Below are 17,585 nucleotides of genomic sequence, written 5' to 3'. Positions count from 1 at the left end.
AGTTCCGAAGCTAAACAATCATTTCTAGAGGCGGTTTTCCTGAAAATTGATGAAATCTACAAACCTTGAGTACGTGTGGTTTTTGAATAATCATGAACATAAGAAAGTGATGACTTAAACTCTTTCTATCTTCACGTGGACTGTGGCGTAATTCAATACCAGCGAAGCTCCAATACCAGGAACACATCAAAGTAGAAAAATGATCGATTTGTCTAAACGTATCTATCTAGGTATATCGTGTCTGTTTCTTGTATATTTATTTATTATAATGCTACCCATTTTCAGTGTGACGTTACTTTTCTCTGTTTCTCCGCGCAAAAAGGGTATAATTCCCGTAAACAAATAAATAAGAATCGCGTCGTTAATTTCATGATCGTCGACGTAGGTAAACGCTGCCCGTCGAAGGAGATATTTACGCGACCGAGGGACAGGCTTCTTGCTCGTCGGCGTCTTTTTCCATAAGGCAGCAGCAGCAGCACAGTGATCTCCTCCGCATCTCGCGATGACGTAGAGGACGAGCTTTAGATGCACCGGTTCGGGACATAAGTCAGCCGGTATTCAATGAGTTCGAGGAAGTTCATCCCCGGTTCTTCGCACGCGAACCGCCGTATCGACGCGAGACGACAATCGTACGCCCCATGAACATGCTTGCCGCCCGAAAAACTCGACTCCCGGGACACGCCAAGAGACAACGAACGCGGAGAATCCTGAAACGCCGGTTTTCTTGTAAAAAGCGATATCGCCGCGCACCAAAATCGTTAAGGTCGACTCGCGATCGTTTTTCCCCCTATTCGTGAGATGCCATTTTGCACCGGAGGGAGCGGGATTACGATCGCTGGATCGTGAACGCATGCGTGAAATCGCATGGGATGCGTGGCAACTAATTGATTTTGATAATTAACGCCGTTTTGCGCACCGCTTAACCTTCTATGAGCCACCCGATCAGCGATGTTTCTATTAGGAAGACTTAATGTAAAGTTAACGAAACTTAATGAAAAGTAATGTCGTTTCTTTTACATTGAATTCAAACGAATACATTTTTAATAAGTTTCCATTCTTAATCAATTATGTAATCAACAGCCTTTTGATATCTAGTGTGCAAATTTTCAATGTCTGATAAAAATCATTGAGCTTGTGAATGATAAACAAGTATTGAAAATTTTAATCGATTCAGGCAAAGAACAGTTTCAACCATTCAGAAACCTGTGTTATACAATATTTTGTTCGAAACGACACTTTCAAAGACAGCAGTATTTCACATGCTTACTACTTTTAAACCTCGAGTCATTGGCTGCTTGACAATTCCTAGAGAACAAACGCCAACGTTTCCATCGAGACCAGTTTGCATAACGCGTTGCAGTGACCGCTGGAAAATCAATGTTATCACTCCTCTGATCGAGTTTTTTGTTGTCGCAGCGATTGTCGCAACCGTTAACGCGGTCGAGTAAATGCACCGACCTGTGCCTCTCCGATAATAATGACCTCTATAAAGATCGGTATCGTGTTAGGGGAAGGGCGAACAAGTGAATGGCATTAGTTGCATGTTATCGATACGGTGTACTATAGAAAATCACTTATGCCTCACGGCGCCAGATCTCGTCGCAGCCAACTCCCACTGCGGCGACACAGAAAATATCTCAGACTCGTGCACGGCTCGCGTACTTGTCCTGCATCCAGGCCACCGTTGAATCGATTCCCGTGAATTGGATATCGAGGTAACGCGATTAATCGAGGACAAAGGGTTCCTGTGCGCGAAGTGCTCGATCGTGGCTTTCGTTAAGAGGATTCGTTAAAAGAAACGACATTACTTTCCAATAAGTTCCATTCAATTACAACGGAGTAGGTTGAAAGTTAGAAACATTGTATATATACAAAGAAGTAGGAACTTGAAGTAGGAAATAACAAAAAGGAGTAAAGGTGTCGTCGTTACGCGACAGCCAATCGAACTGCCTCGCCAATTACCGAGCAACGAACTATACACACGTAGTAAAATCTACGTGCCCCATCAACGCCATTGGTTTTCGATACACGAATACATTAGGTGTGTAAAGTAGAGGAATTATGCTGTTGTTCATGGTGCTCCTCTGTTGCTAATGTATATAAAAAAGACCGAGAGAACTTCTTATTGCATGGGTTGGTAGAATCCCAATTAGTAGAATGTGCACCGTTAATGATATTCTACGTGCAGCGTCAAGGTAGTTACGCACCAGCTATTGAACATTATTGCTCGAGAAAAACATTCGTTTGCTTAATTATGTATGACCCGTGTGTTGTTTAAAGAAGGCGTGAGGTGAGGTTAGATATTTTCGAAAAAAGTTAACAAAATTAGAGAATCCTTTCTACGTTAATCTCACGCCATACTGCCGCGTTGCCATTGATAATCCGAAAATTGATGAGGTCAGGAAATTATTCCAGGATCGGATTCAAGCCACCGTCGCGTCGGGCGCCCCGAAAGTGATCTACGATCTGTTTATATTTCTCATGATCGCGATAGAAAGGGAGAAAGTTCCCGGAGGCAGGTGCCCAATCCCTGGGCCCTATTTTCCATCTAGGTTAACAGATTATGAAGACGTCCGCGGGATAAATACACACGTATATACCCCACCTTGTGTGCGAGCCGTTTTCCCATACGCCCTCGCTGCACCTCTTTTCAGGGCGTGACTCTGAAAACCACCGGGACCGAAACAGGCAATTTTTGCCGTGTAAAAGGAGAACGGAGAGGAAGATGAAACGGGTGGGGGAGGGACAGAAGACGACCTCCTCTCTATATAGACTCGTATAGTCTCCGTGCGGGGACCGAGTCTACCTGACTTATGGGGGCCCAACATTTGGTATTATTTATGGCCGAGAGGGCCCGAATACTCTCAAAAGAACTTCTCTCGATCTCTTTGTCCCTCTCCCCCGTTCACTGCATCTCCGTCGTTCACTCGAAGCTCGCGAAACCTCGATTACCACGGCGTTTTGCCGAAATACGGAGTCGAGGACGGTCGACGTGACGAATTCGTCGATGGCCACACTTCCATCGTTTCGAGCGGAAATAGTTTCGATGCCTCACCGTTTGACGGTATCCTCAATCGATTGACAAATAATTACTATTCTCGATTATGGATCCTAAACATCAATGAATTATTATTTGCTCGTTAAGACGAACATATTAATTTTCAATTCAACTATGAAATCATTACGAAATTAAAGGAAGCATCGTCCCGAGATTCGTATTCGCGACGTCCATCAGAGTACTCAACAAACGATTGTTGAAAAGCGCGCCCCGTTAACTTGATATGTATATTTATCATTTTAAACCGACCCGATAACAATCACGCGCGGCGTTAGCCAATCAATTTCTCAATGAAAGCACAGCGTACCATAATTCTCGAGTCTGGCTGTCGTTTAACGCCGATTCAATATCTAAAAGATGAAGCAACGTCGAATGTAAATTGCGCCCGAAGAATCTGCAGACGCATCGTCAAGCGACACCCGGTGTCTCGTCATCGCGATCGGAATTCATCATCGGCTCGAGCACTATCGATCCAGTCAATTGCCGGGACAATTATTGCCGCGTGTCGGTCGCGTCTCATCACCGCTCGTTCCGTTCATCTTCGCGATAAAGGCGGCCGCTTTATCGTCCGATCTGGACAACGCAGCGCCGGGTGACATGGTGACGCGCCTCCTGGGGCGCGTTTTCTCGCGCGTAGGCGCGAACAATGTTAACGAGAGGACTCGCGGTAAAAAAATTTACGCGAGCCACGCGGCGATCCCTCACGCGTCCTGGCAAATTAATTTCGCACCGCTTCTCGTTTCCATTAAGAGAGTATTCTAGTCTGGAGCGTCAATTGTTACTTCTATTTGAGGACTTTTTTTTTTGTTTAATCTTCAATGAATATTTATATAGGGTTGTGCTGAAGAACATACACAATTTATTGCAGGTAAAAATAATCAAAATTAAACGTAGTAAAAGTGATCTTATACAGTGCCTCCCGAGAAAGATATGTTAGTGGTCGGCACGATTCCAGACGTTCTGCTTATCTGACATGAAATAATTAAGGAACATGTTCGTTAATATTAGGATCGCTGACCCGAACCAGAATCGGCAAAGGGTTAACTTCCAGCGACCGAATATTCAAGTGACGCTCGAAGAGAAGGAAAACTCTTTGCTCTCGTCGAATCTTGGAGCGCTATAAATTCCTGGCGGGCGGAGCTATGCGCGCGTCCAGGAGGTGTAAGTTCCCGAAAATTGATCACGAAAGCATCCGAAGAGGGCAGGCGACCCTGACCGAGTGCCTTCGGACGCAGAATCCCAAAACTGAGCGCTTCCGAACGAACGACCAGGATCTTTTGGGTCAGGTAGGTATATAACGATCTTCGGGCCTCATCCTCCGGTCGGAATATAAACTGTTTCTGGGAACAGAGAGTCGTATATCTTGCCGGACGACAATGCCAGAGTCAGTCACCCACTCGCCCGGTTGGACCCACCTCGATATAGACGCGTCCGTCGAAATCTGCCTCAGGTGGAGGCTGGATTGACGTTCCCTCGGTCGTTTTTAAATTTCTCATCCGCGAACGAGGCTGCCAATCCAGAACTGCATCCATCTATTAAAGGAGACTTTGAAGATCGTTAAGTATGTACGTATAATATATACAGTTGAATAAAAGTGATTAGCTGAATAAATCGGATGTATTCTTATATCTATTTAATATAACCTCAACAGGATACCGTAACTAAATCCCTTTTCAATGTACATTTCAGGGACCATCATCGTCTCTCCACAAATTCGTGGGACGTGCAGGTGAGAAAGCATCGCGAGATGAATGCTGTCACAGCATCGGGGATGAGTGGTCGAACTTCCCGGCATTTTATCTGGTAGTAAGTATCTTGTCGTTTGATATTAGTGTACCAACCAGTCAGCCAGTGACAGATTCTTATCTGGAGCTGAGGAGACACGCTGTCTCACCCGTGCTCGTTCTCGGTCACACCTAGTCGGAGATCCATGGACCGTGTTATCCCCTCCCCTCCTGATCCCTCCGCACTGATCCACTCTTTTTCTTGCACCTTTTCTACGGTGGCCGTTGCACAGGAATCGCAGGTAGTCGAATGGTTAACTAAAACTATGCCTCCGAATGACCATGTCTCGTTTCATTGGATAGCGATCAATCTGCCACCAAACACGCGGAAGACGATCAAAATCCTGTGTACCGGATTTACGAGTTTATACGCCAGATACGTTTATAATTGTACATTAACAATTTTTAGTTGTTCTTTATAAAAAGTCATTGTGTCGTTCTCTGCATATTCTATTACACTAACTTTAACTTTTTCTCGTGATATTAATGAACGCGTCGATGGAAATATCTGAACTGTACCTTAATTATTTCATTGATCTCCCGTTGCAAACGTAGACAGTTCCAGCACAACTTGCATTATTGATTTTTCGTTGCATACTATTTTAATATGAACATTAAATGGACACACGTGAATTCGAGTAACTAACTGTAGTGCACAATTGCTATCACAGTAGAAAGCGAGAGCCCCGATAAATTGATACTTTACGCACTATTGTGATTTCTTCAGCGGCGAGCATGCGTCTAGATGACGAGCCACGATAACCAACGGTTATCAACAATGGAGCGCTAATCAGAAAGAAAAGGGCAACTCGTAACATCCTCGCGATATGAACGATCGATTCGAGCCGTCAGAGAAATTAGACGAGATCGGCGTAATTACCGGCCGAGAAGACGACGGGATTCGATTACAATTAACTCGAACAAGCCCGGACACATTGTACGGTAACACACCCTCAGTCTTGGTCACAATGATTCGTACGAATCGGGGGAGTAGAAAAGATCGAGAATACGATCAGCGAGATCTTAATGACCGGCGAGAAGCAATCGTACCTCCGATGCGTCGAGAGCCAGCAGCCGACCATTTGAATGGAATAATTAGATGATTATCTTTTATTTATCCGCGGCTTTGATCAGCCGCCCCTCTGGTATAAAAGGACGCCATTTGCAATTATCCGAGGGAAGAGGAAGCGTATCGTTCACTGGAATGATACCTCTATTATAATCAAGCCACCCATTGCGTCAGTTTCTTTCGATTTCCTCTCTCCTTGCCTGTCTCTTTCTATCGGAAGAGTATCCTCCGATTCTGAAATCAAGTCTGTTCTTCTCTACGTAACCGAACAGAGAATAAGAAACACATTTTACCAAACTAGCATGTAGCATCTGGTAATCGGTCACATAACGAGCGATCTTCTCGTACTTGGAAAATGCAAGACGAAAAGAACTTCATCGTCAACGAGGGCTGACAAAGTAGACCCCAAAAACATCAACACTCCACCCCTCGGACTGCAAGACACGGATTCAGCGAACATCTTCCTCTTTCCTAGGAACATCTAAATTGCGAAACGACGAGACCATAGAATCCCATGGGACGGAATCACGGGGCGCGGGGGGGGGGGGGGGCACGGCTATTCCATTATGCGGCTGTTAGAACGAGAAATTGAGCGGCTTTCGGCGCGATTCACTGGAACCCCCAGTGTGGTCCCAAACACGTAGACAAACTCGTGGCAGAGGTCTGCTCGGTGAAGTACGATGGGCCGTACGATGTCCTGCTCGCGCAAAGGACGAGTCAAGCGAATAAAGGAAGTCGGAGGGGGTTAGAAAAATGGTGAAAACGGGGCCCAGACAACCGAACCCAAAACACGGCGTCATGCGTCGTCCGTGAAAAGAGGTGCAGAGTCTACGGGCCAGGTAAGAATCGGTCCAATCGGTGAAAAAGGCGCACCAGGATTATTGTACGGGCGAGAAGTTCGTCCAGCCCTTCGCGATCGAAAGAAACCAAGCCACCCAGGATGCTGGCCAACAATGATCTCCACGAAGTCATTCGACACCGCCGTGGAATGACCGTTAATGGCCCGTGCAAAGGAGGACGATCCTTTTGTCGGTTTATTGCGAGTTCCTCGTTCCTCGCACCGAGACACCTCACTCCCTGGAGACACGCGTGAGACCTGCCTGGCAGCTTGTTCTGTTTAGCAGTTTAGCTGAAACGACTTTCGAGATATTCGACGTCATGATATACTTGTGTACCATCGAGCCAGCATACTCGCGAATTATTGTGAACAACGCGTGGATCGTACCCCGAGCCACGAGACGGTCAAGAAGGTTATCGGTCGACCGGTGTAAACACGACAGTCAATTACGCAACAGGCAATCTACACACGTTCAATGCCATAGAATCTTAAATCAATTAACTGAAATCAACAGGCTGTGTTTTTAATCGGTACAATCGTACAGAATGAGAGAAAACGAATACTCGGCACCTCCACGGCACCTTGTAAAACGATTTAACAATATTGACTTGTTGGAAAATAGACGAACTACCAAAGCGATTAACAACCATTCACGGCGTCGTCTTAGTTTCACCATGACGGTTAAATGGTACGATTAAATGAGGAGTGTTCGCGCCCTCGATAGCGGATAAAATATCGCTCGGTCGACGCATATCGATGTAATGAGGCCGAGATACCGTGAAGTAAATCGTAGCAGAAGTGCGCGTGCGGGAATAATGCCATTAAATCGCAGCATGAAATTCTATGTAATTACGAGCGTACAACCGGTGTAACGGCAATCGCATCAGAACGCGAGGTAAACTTATTCGACGGCAAGAAGTTCATCACCCAACCGCAGAGAACCTTTAGTTTCGAAAAAAGGAGATCTTCCGACGTGGATACCTTTGATTTCCGCGTTGGTTCTCTACGCGGTGTCCGCAGACTCTAAGAATAGCCCCCCAAAAAAAAGCGACTCTGAACTTTCCGGTACTCGACGTTGGAACGTTAACAAGTCAAAGGGTTCCTCGACGTTTCGAAACTGTTTCGTTTAGAAGGAAACTGTGCGGTAACGAGAGAGCAAGCGACAGAGTTCGAAGAGAAAAAGATATAACGTCGGAGGAAGGACACTTTCGCGGCAGAATTTTCATGCCGCTCGAAATGAGCTGGCGTGAGACCATAAATCATACGAAGGGAAATCCAGCGAAACCACTACTGGCTATAAAAGTTTATGGTGTTTGGCCCTTACGGCCGCCAACGGAGACCTGTGCGCGCCGTATATCTCGACGGAAGTGAAACTCTCGGAGCACCGTGGCCTTTTGCGGACAGAAGACGAAGGGAGGTCAACGAGGACCCCTTCGACTTGGGAGGAGGGCGAAAGTGGTGCCCTTCGATCAGTGTTTCAACAATATTGGTCGTCCGCATTGTTCAAACCGGAGGACGACTTTGCGCCGCGATCCGCTGGAAAACGTTGCAGAAGGGAAAACGGTGATATACGACTTATTACGAGGCTGTGATTTACTGCCGACTCGGAGATGGAGATCTGTGTCACGTGGTGGTTGAAAGTCGTACTCGTTTTTTGTCTCTTGGTGGCCTTCGGAGGATCTTCCGTTTCGTACCAAACGCTGGTCGAACTGCGACTCTGTTAAGTCAATTTTAATTTCGAAAGACATTTCAGATACGGTCCCACTTTTGAAACTGAGAACACTCTTAAACGATGTAGTTATTCTTAAAAAATCAACGTTTTAACAACTGGTAACCTATCATTCGCGACTGCTGACGCGAATTCACGTCACTTCATATTCTATTCCTGGTTGTCTATTATCTGCCTTAAAATCTTTTTATTTTAGACAACAAATACTTAAAGCATCGATATTGTCGCCATATGCTTGCGTCGCAAATCAGGTCTTTCTGTCTTTCATTTATAAACAATCCTTTATGAAAAAACTACAGGAAAGAGGTCCCTCCGGGCTAAAGATTCCAATGGCTCTTTTCCGAAGAAACTATTTCTTTCCTCTGCGAAGCTCGAGCGAGAAACCGAAGAAAAAACGGAAAAGCGCAAGTTGCAGAATCGCGTTATTTTTTCGGCAGAGCGGACGTAAATTACTCCCGATAAGGAAGAAATTTACGTCCTCGAAGGGAAAAAAAAGGGAGCTCGCCGCGTGTTGCTGACGATTTACGGCGAGTGTTGTGCACGTGAAGAATTTACGTCGAACGTGCGTGCCTGCGTCCACATGTACAATTATTTTCCTCCGTGATGCATTGACGTGAGTCACGTACACTTGAGCGGACATTGCCGAGCCTCTTTCGTTTTTGCAATGTCGAGCTATTACGAATTTTCTCTTTCCTCTCGTCGAGAGGTTATGGCACCTGTCTGGCGAAAAGAAGTCTAGATCATGTTTTAAAAATCATATTAGGCTGAAATGTAACATTTTGAGTGGTAGTCTGAATGTAAATGTCAATGCACATTCGTTGAATTATTTGTTTGAATTTAATGTGAAAGAAATGACATTACTTTCTGGTCTCCCTAATATCAAATCTCACCCGTACATTACGGTATTAAGGTCAATGAAAAACCCAATAATATTAAATTGTATCAGAAATTTCAATTTCACGGCGATCATTCGTCAGCGAGGCTCCCATTTCGAAGAGCAGTCGTATCGTTCTGGCCGCGTCATGAAGAAATCGTTAACCGGTCCCAAATCGATTTTTGCCCCGACACCATTCTCCATCCACGAGCCAATCGTTTGACGTAGTCACGCCCCCGCGTAGAACGCGCGATTTTTGCGAGGGGTCGTCGCGACGCGGGGTCAGAAACCTCGTATCAAGCGTCTCGATCCCTTCGATCGCGGGTTCGCCGTCGTCGCAGCCCACACGCGATCGCGATCGCGCGCATTTGTACACTCGAAATCGCGTGTAAATCTCAATGCTCCGTTTGAAGCTCGTCGACGTGCACTGAGCTTGCTCACGCGACGCCACGAACCTGGATACTAATAACATTTTTCATGGAAATTTACCTTTCGCGGGGCTCGGTAAAGGCTTTATTATCCATGTTATACAAGGGTGTAAGTAAACTGCAGTCGGGGGCTTTGAGAATTGATGAAGCACACGGATACAGAGAAAACAATTTTAATGCGCACGCTGGAATCAAACGATGGCCATGATATTATATTAGGTGTGGAATATAATTCTGTGCCTTTCTAAAGCGAACTTACCATCTCTTTGTAGTAAATATTTCTATTTAATTTACAGTTATAAATGATCGAATGTAAAAACACAAATATGATTTCTGCACCTAATACATAGAAGAAGAAATTCGGTATAGACGTGTATAGTATAAATACAGAATTGACTACCTAAATCTATTAAATTACAAATCGTAATTAATTTGTTAAAAGACGATATCGAATGTTGGCTATTAATCCTGGGAACAGCACCTAATTTTGTACCCAACGCGATCGATTGCCCACTAACGATAACGTCCAACACCACGGTTTTTGACGACGAAAATAACCCACAAGTTTATGCGACGCCCCGGTACAACGTCGATGACATCTTATCACGAGATTGAAACGCGTTTACATGCGCGTAACCGCATTCCCTTAGCGCATACCCGTTTCGTCGCGGGCGCAACCATAAAGCACCGCGGAAGTTCCGTGGGGAATGATTGGCGATCTTGTTGTTCCGATACACGATCGTGCTATGTTCATGAATTCGAGGATAATCCATGGATCGAGTGGCGATCGGAAAAGATCGCCGAGACACGCCTGACTATCGAAGCGTGCCTAATCGAGTGGCTCGTTAATCGATCATGAAAGTCATGACAAACGTTCGCAAAAAAAAAAAATAAACACGAAAAAGAAGTATTCAGTAACAGGATCCCTTAAAGTAATTGTAATGCATTACTTTTACATTACAATTTTCACATGTCTGCATGGAATGACTACTCGTGTAACAGAATGTGCATCACCCAACCTTCGAACTATACCCAGTCAAAAATCGTGCCGTAATCGAACCAATAACTCGATACACGATTTGTGACACGCAACGGACCGTCCTGCTCCTAAATCCCGGGGCACCGTTGCGATCAAGTCCCGGTTCGCCGGTCGCCTAGGTGAAATGAATGACGGCCAGGCTCAAAATCGAGTTCGCGATCGTTCCACCGGCACCAGAATAACCGCCAGCATCAGCACCGGCACCACCACCACCAGTACATAGCGTATCAACGGTGCTAGCACCACCGGCGCGTCGTTGCACCGGCTAAATCATTAGACGCTCGAAAGCACGCGCCCCCCGCGGTTTCGAGCATTAGTTCATCTGTCTCTGGTTCGCTTCGCAGCCGTCCTCTCTCCCGACGGAGGCTTCTCCACCGGGTCCTCCTGCCGCCTCCATCTCCGTCTCCGTCTTTCCCCTTTCTTGCCCGCGTCTTTCGGCCCTTTCTTATCCTTCTGCTCGCATCGCCAGGTTTCGGGCCGGTGCCTCGCGCTTAATATATGAATCCCACGCATCGAACCCCGTGGCACCGCGGGGTACAGCGAACGACATGTGTTCCTCTCCTCTTGGTTTCTTCTGTCTCGTCGTTCGACCTCTCTCCTTCGTGCCTTCTGGCCGTCCCGTTTCGTACACCTCGGCCCAGGACCGTCGAGGTGTTCTTGTTTCGTCTCGCGACCGTTTTTTTCGAAAATTGGCGCCCCGACGCGACCACTGCCGATCGATATGGAAGGTATCAACAACTGGGAGGAAGTAGTTCTACGCGACAAATGTTGAAATAATCGGAAAACGCGTCGAAGAAGCGCTGGTTGCGAAGAAGAACGACTTCAGGGGCACCTGGAAATAGCGAACGCGTGTGGAACATTCGGCTGGCACGAGTTCTCTCACCGCCAGACGTTCTGTTTCGTTCCGGTTGTCGAGGAGCGATCGGAGACAATGGCGAACACGTGGGAAAAGGAAAATCCAATTCGACCCGTTTGCCTCGGGTTGAGTTTCTCTCTAGAGAAAAATTACACTTTCTCCAAGACGTGTTGTCGACGTAAGATGTAGAGTTGTGGACCAACGGTTGAACACAAACCACCCCTCGCGGTCGAGAATGTTTTGAAGAAAGTTACGCGGTTATCATTAGATTACTGCGGAACTTTATGCAAAATAAAATCTTTACCTATGTACCTACAAAAATTGAACCTACATAGGAAGCGAACTATAGCATCCATAGCCGGGAAAGCGATAAGTTGTGACAGCCATGACAGAAAATAGAGGAGCTCCTCTGGGAGTGGGAGAACAGCGATCGTCGGGATACGCTTAATCCTATTCTCCGCGCGATTTAGTAAACATCGCATTAGGCTACGGAACACGTCAGGTGTGCGAGCTGGTAGACGCATATCGATGGCAAATGCGAGGCGATATAAAATAATAAGCCTATTAGTCACGGGTCACAGAGGATTTAACTTCATGGGGTGAACCCAGAGCACGCGTGACCGTCTTGCATCTATCATCGTGGCTGAATATTTACGACGCATATATTTATGAATCATCTCGAAGGAATTCTCCCAAAATAGTACAGATGAGCACTTAAAATTTATTTCGTGTTTATCTTGAGACTGTTATCGCGATATTGTCAATATTGCAATATTTGAAAAGACCAAGGGCCACGGTAAGCATCCCTGTTTATTCGAAATTTAATTTTCCTGTTACTTCTTGCATTTATAGCAAGCATAAGAATTTCTCTACCTTCTCCTTAACTAATTATAAATTCAAAAGCAATCAAGGGGGCGAACCTTCCCCGTCTCCGGAAGATCTGCCTGATGAACAGCCAGGTCCGCGCTGTTCCTCGATTCCGTTTCACAAATTCCATCTCTTCGATTATCGTTCCATTGTTTGTCATCCCGTTACACGCTCGATCCAGGAGGATTTAATCCTTTGGCATCAATAAACGGTATGCATCCTTCTCTCTGGCTCTCTCTCTCTCTCTCCATCTCGCTTGCCTCATCCGAGTGTGCGTGAATGTGCGTTGTGTGGCTGCGTGCACGGGCATCCTTATGCCGGTCCCACAGTATTCACGCGGGGATTTATGGCGCGTCCACTCATTCATAAAAATATTATTCAAATTTAGAATGTCTAGACGGCGGCGATGAGGGACGGGGGAGGGAGTTAGCTGGACCTCGGGACTCTCCGACTCTCTGTGTCTCCGAGGCCTCATCGACGATGCTTATCTCGTTCATTGATAACTCGAGCCCTCGTCCCGTGAACTTGTACTTTTTATTTCCTCGCTGGAGGATCTCGTTCGAAGAGGGAATCCAAAGGTGTGGCGCGCGCAGCCACAGGAATGTCGTCGATTAAATCCTTCTCTCCGTCTTCGATTGTTTTCACTTCCTGTTTCTTTTCTGTTGACTGTTTACTCGATTTACAGTGGCGGATCATGACGGTTTTCGTGAGAATAGGACGAGTGAAATAGATAGATAGATACATAAATCGATTTGTTTATTGCATGTATTCATGCTTGAACCCATTAAGCCAGAAATACCGAGTTACTACAAAGTATAGAGCAAACGTAGATAGTAAAGTCATAAAACAAACAATTTTATCCCGTAACTTCGCTTAGGGAAAAGTTAGACGAACAGCCACCTAACGTTAACAATAGAAGATAATTCTATGTGTGGAGATAGATCCTATCTCTCCTTAGTTTTCAAAGTACTAAAGTTCGTTTCGAGTTCGCAACAGAAATTAAAGGATACGACATTGGTGTCCGGTCCACGACATCGTCTCGATATCCCGGCATTCTTGCCGACGTTATATTTCTCGTTAGATAATTTATGTGTCGTTCAGACGGGCTTGATTATTTCGCGAGATAAGGGCGTGGGACGTGAAAATTATGAACTGCTGCGCCGGCTGCAGCCAAACTCCCCGGAACGACCGAATGGCGCCAGGAACATGTCCGTATTACCGCGACGATGTTCCCCTCTTATGAATTTCGACGATTTCTTCCATCCTTTGGCATTCTCGATTCCGCGTGATTCCTTTCCTCGTCTGCCCGATTAGCGACATTGTTCCGAATTTCACACTTCGCCGTTGACAACATTTTATGGATACTTTATCTGCGACTTCGTGAAACGTAAAAGAATTTATAGTGCACAGGTAGGAAAAAAAATAATAATGAATAAAAACTTGTGTGACTTCGGCGTTGCTCTCGAGGGCAAACATTCGAAAAATGTCCAACTCTTACTCTTGCTGTATAAAGAACCTCGTCTTAAAGAACCATCTTAATTTTATTCATCGAGTGTTCCTTCATCTTGGCGTCGAAACGTCGTCGACGCGTTCCAGAAAAAATTCAGAAAGGTTAACGAGGCTTGGGTATAGGCGCGATTATCAGCGTTTATGGCGATGCTCTTTTAACGAACGTATAAAAAGTCACGAGCTCACTCTCATCCGGGACATTTTTCGGTCCCCTTTCGAACGACGGTGTCTCGTCGTATCGCCCACGCTTACATCTTGATTCGCGGGTCCATGCGCTGTAAATAATAACTGTCGCCTCTCTCTTTTTTTCGCGAAATTTTATGATCGACCCGTGTATTATGTGGGGCGAAAATTTAATGGCTAGGCACCGCGTACGTTTCTCGGGAAGTAATGGCTGGCCCCTCGAGAAGGAATGACCAAACCAACGCCAGAAACATCGGCGACACTCTACACGCGGTTCGTCGAAAACAGTTTGAACAAACGGAACTCGTAGGATTCGTAGAAAACGGTAGGGAGAACGACATTACATAGTCGTTCGAGGTTAAGGATTTCTTTGAAAGACCTTTGCCTGTTCGAGTGAATTATCGCACGAGATGTTTCATGAAGTATAAGCTCAACTTCAAAATGAAAGTTAGTACACATTGAAATTTTGGGTCCTGTACTAAAATAGTTCGCAAAGAGTTCCGAATGTTTCACACTCTGGTTCTGAGGTTTTTATTGTTTAAATGTATAATTTGAATTCGCGGTCGAAGCGAATTTAAGGCGTTTTATTCGTGAGATGTTTGAACGAAAGAGAAATTCGGCGAAGAAAGGGGTTGAGGGGGAGTGGAGATAGAAGGGGGGAGTCAGATTGCTGGTGAAGAAGGGTGAGGAAGGGACGGAAGAGACAGGCCCTGGATGGAATCATGGTGAGCGGGCGTGTGCGATCTCTTCTGTAAAACCCCACGGGTCACTAACTAAACCAATGAGTCCGTGCCGAGATTAAATAATTCATGCTGGGAGTGTAATCCGCAAATTTGTTTGGGATTACGAGTGCTCCGCGTTTGCGCCGCGTGCGGTCAAACAATGGCTATCTTTCACCCCGAACGTGTGTCCCATCCTTTTTTAATCTCTCAATTAAAAAACTCCGACCGTGGCGTAACTTTGTTGGACCTCTTCGTTCTCTTTTCTCGTCGTCCCGTTTGTCACATAAACCGTAAACTTTTTATGTAATTCTCCATTACTTTCTGAAATTGAAAAGAAAAATTCGCTTCTCATATATCCCTGTAAGATAGATTAAAAGTACCACTACAGTAAAGTACAATTGAGCCGTTCATTGGACAAATCGATTAACTCCTTAAAAGAAAACGTTGAGAAACGCGATGAAATAATGTAGACTGTTTTCTAAAATTCCTTTTATAATATAAATATTGCAAAAAGGTCTTTCCTCATTAGGAAAGTTATAAAGTTACGACTATGATACTTAAATTTAAGATTTTTCAAAAAGTGGAGTCGATCGATTCGTGGAGTGAACAGCTCAATTAAAACAGTCGAAAATCCCACAGGAAAGAACAACCCGAACCATCGTCGATGCCCGGTAGCTTCGATCCGCTTTACTTCCCTCTCGATCGACGGCACGCGATAGCTACTTATTTTCGCTTAGACGAGTGAGAGTTCGTCGATTCGACGGGGAGGGCCAACGATGTGGAGAGAGAAAGAGGGGCCGAGGGTAAGTTACGGAATCGAGCACGTGGGGGGTACGCCGGACGACATACGGAGAACACGGTGTCCCACATACACTCTCTGTGCGTCCCATTGCACAGCACCCGACACCGGGTGCCCCCATTGGTTCTCCATCGTGTATAAAGGCGAGATGGGGGGTCCTTTGGCTCCCTTACTTTATTTCAGCCGCTCTAGGGGGCGCCGCAGACTCTGGGCGGAAACACGAGTGCTAAACGCGTAATGATCGCTAAACGAAACCTCCCTGACTCCCTAAGCCACGATTCTCGAGTTGAAGAAACGAGCTTCTAGCCAATACTATCGCTTTATACGAGTAACCCCTAATTAATTGGCAGCCGAGCGAGGGTGGAGTCGCGAGGGCTGCCAGGAGACGCGCCATTTTGTCGGTAACTCGGTTCTTCGGAACTACGGCGCTCGTCCTGGACGATTAGGTGAATGTTAGACGTCGATTCCTGTTTCTCAGAAATTCTCAGACCTTCTCAAAAATGTCAAAAAATTCACGATTCAAATCCGCTAAAAAAAAATTGTCGCTTCAAAGAAAGTTTACCGTTGAAAAGGTTTGCTTGGACCAACACGACTGCGAAGTATTAATGATGCGAAAGCTTCGGGAGATTAACAATCGCGAACGCCCTTAGGGTTTCCTTGTCCTATAGTCATCTGCTCCATTACATCGATCTTTGATTCGTTATATCTGGCTTTCCAGATCTGCTAACTCGCAGCACCGACGATCGCGTTTCAATGTCGTTCGTGCGGTGGAAAATCCGTTGACATTTGGTTACCAGCCGCGACTAATTTCGGATACTCTGGGTGGCTGATGGGTGGTGACCAAGAAACACCAAGAGATTTTCTGTTCGATCGGCTTGGAACAACCAGGTGGCCTGACGGCAGTTGTTTGCGAGCAACGGTGCCCGTTTGCAAAGCGAAAAAAGGGGGGCGAAGTAAAAAAAAAAATAGCGCGGAGAGACGAAATCATCGACTCGGCTGTTAAAATTATAGAGCGAAAACGGGCGTCGCGGTGCCTCCCAGGGCGACAGGGTATTCAATCGCGAGGAACCCCCGCGAGGAACCGCGACAATGGCACCCGCCACGAGCCCCCTTCCTCCTCCACGGCCACCGTGTACCCCCTTCGCGGGGGGTCTCTCAGTCAGCTACTGGTCATTTGATTGACGCGGCCGTTTCTCTTTCCGTTTCAGGCGCAAGCACGCTTGGCAATTTTTACAACAAGCGAAAAACTACATTCGACGCGTTCACGACGTGTCCAGCGCGACGAACTCCCGATAGAGTCTCGCGAAACTTCTGAAAATAAAAATGTTCACCTACCTTACGCTCAAAGGGGTATCACGCACGACGACATCACGTGATCTCAGTTTAATTTAACAGAAATCCGTTGTTTGCCAAGAATTCCATTCGAAACGAAACGAAATTCCCTGCCACCCCTTACCGGATCGCCGACGAAATTACAGGCAACAGGGAGAGGCACGTTCGAGACGACATGGCAGACGTATTCAACGGCGCGAACCCCCGTAAGTAACCGCGACAATGAACGCCCATTCGCGGGGGGTCTCTTCTGTACTCTATTGGGATTCACTTGGCATTGGCACACGCGTACGTGCGAAACTCGACTTCGTCTACACTCTAGACGCGCGTGCCACCCCGAAAAACGTCGCATGCGATAATCGTACGGATCGACGTGAGCTCGATTTCTCCTATTCCTGTTTTGCGTCTCTTCTTAAGGTGATAAAAATTGTCTAAAGTTGTTTGCGAGCAACGGTCTGACAACTCAGTAATTAAGATACTTTTATTATTATTGTTTTA

At 46.1% G+C, this 17,585-nt stretch overlaps 1 long non-coding RNA gene across 1 annotated transcript in view; it reads left to right on the top strand.

Annotated features, from left to right (window-relative positions):
- The window catches only part of LOC128895423 (uncharacterized), a 125,283-nt gene that overhangs the window by 80,799 nt on the left and 26,899 nt on the right, over positions 1–17,585 (top strand). Inside the window, exons 2-4 of the long non-coding RNA XR_008461788.1 lie at positions 4,067–4,344; positions 4,409–4,623; positions 4,748–4,864. This is a non-coding gene — a long non-coding RNA (uncharacterized LOC128895423). The remainder of the gene's footprint in view (positions 1–4,066; positions 4,345–4,408; positions 4,624–4,747; positions 4,865–17,585) is intronic.

The sequence above is a fragment of the Hylaeus anthracinus genome, unplaced genomic scaffold (assembly GCF_026225885.1).
Source record: "Hylaeus anthracinus isolate JK02 unplaced genomic scaffold, UHH_iyHylAnth1.0_haploid 5, whole genome shotgun sequence".
Classification (NCBI taxonomy): Eukaryota; Metazoa; Arthropoda; class Insecta; order Hymenoptera; family Colletidae; genus Hylaeus; species Hylaeus anthracinus.
Note: the sequence above shows the minus strand (reverse complement) of the source record. Positions and strands in the feature narration are given on the sequence as shown.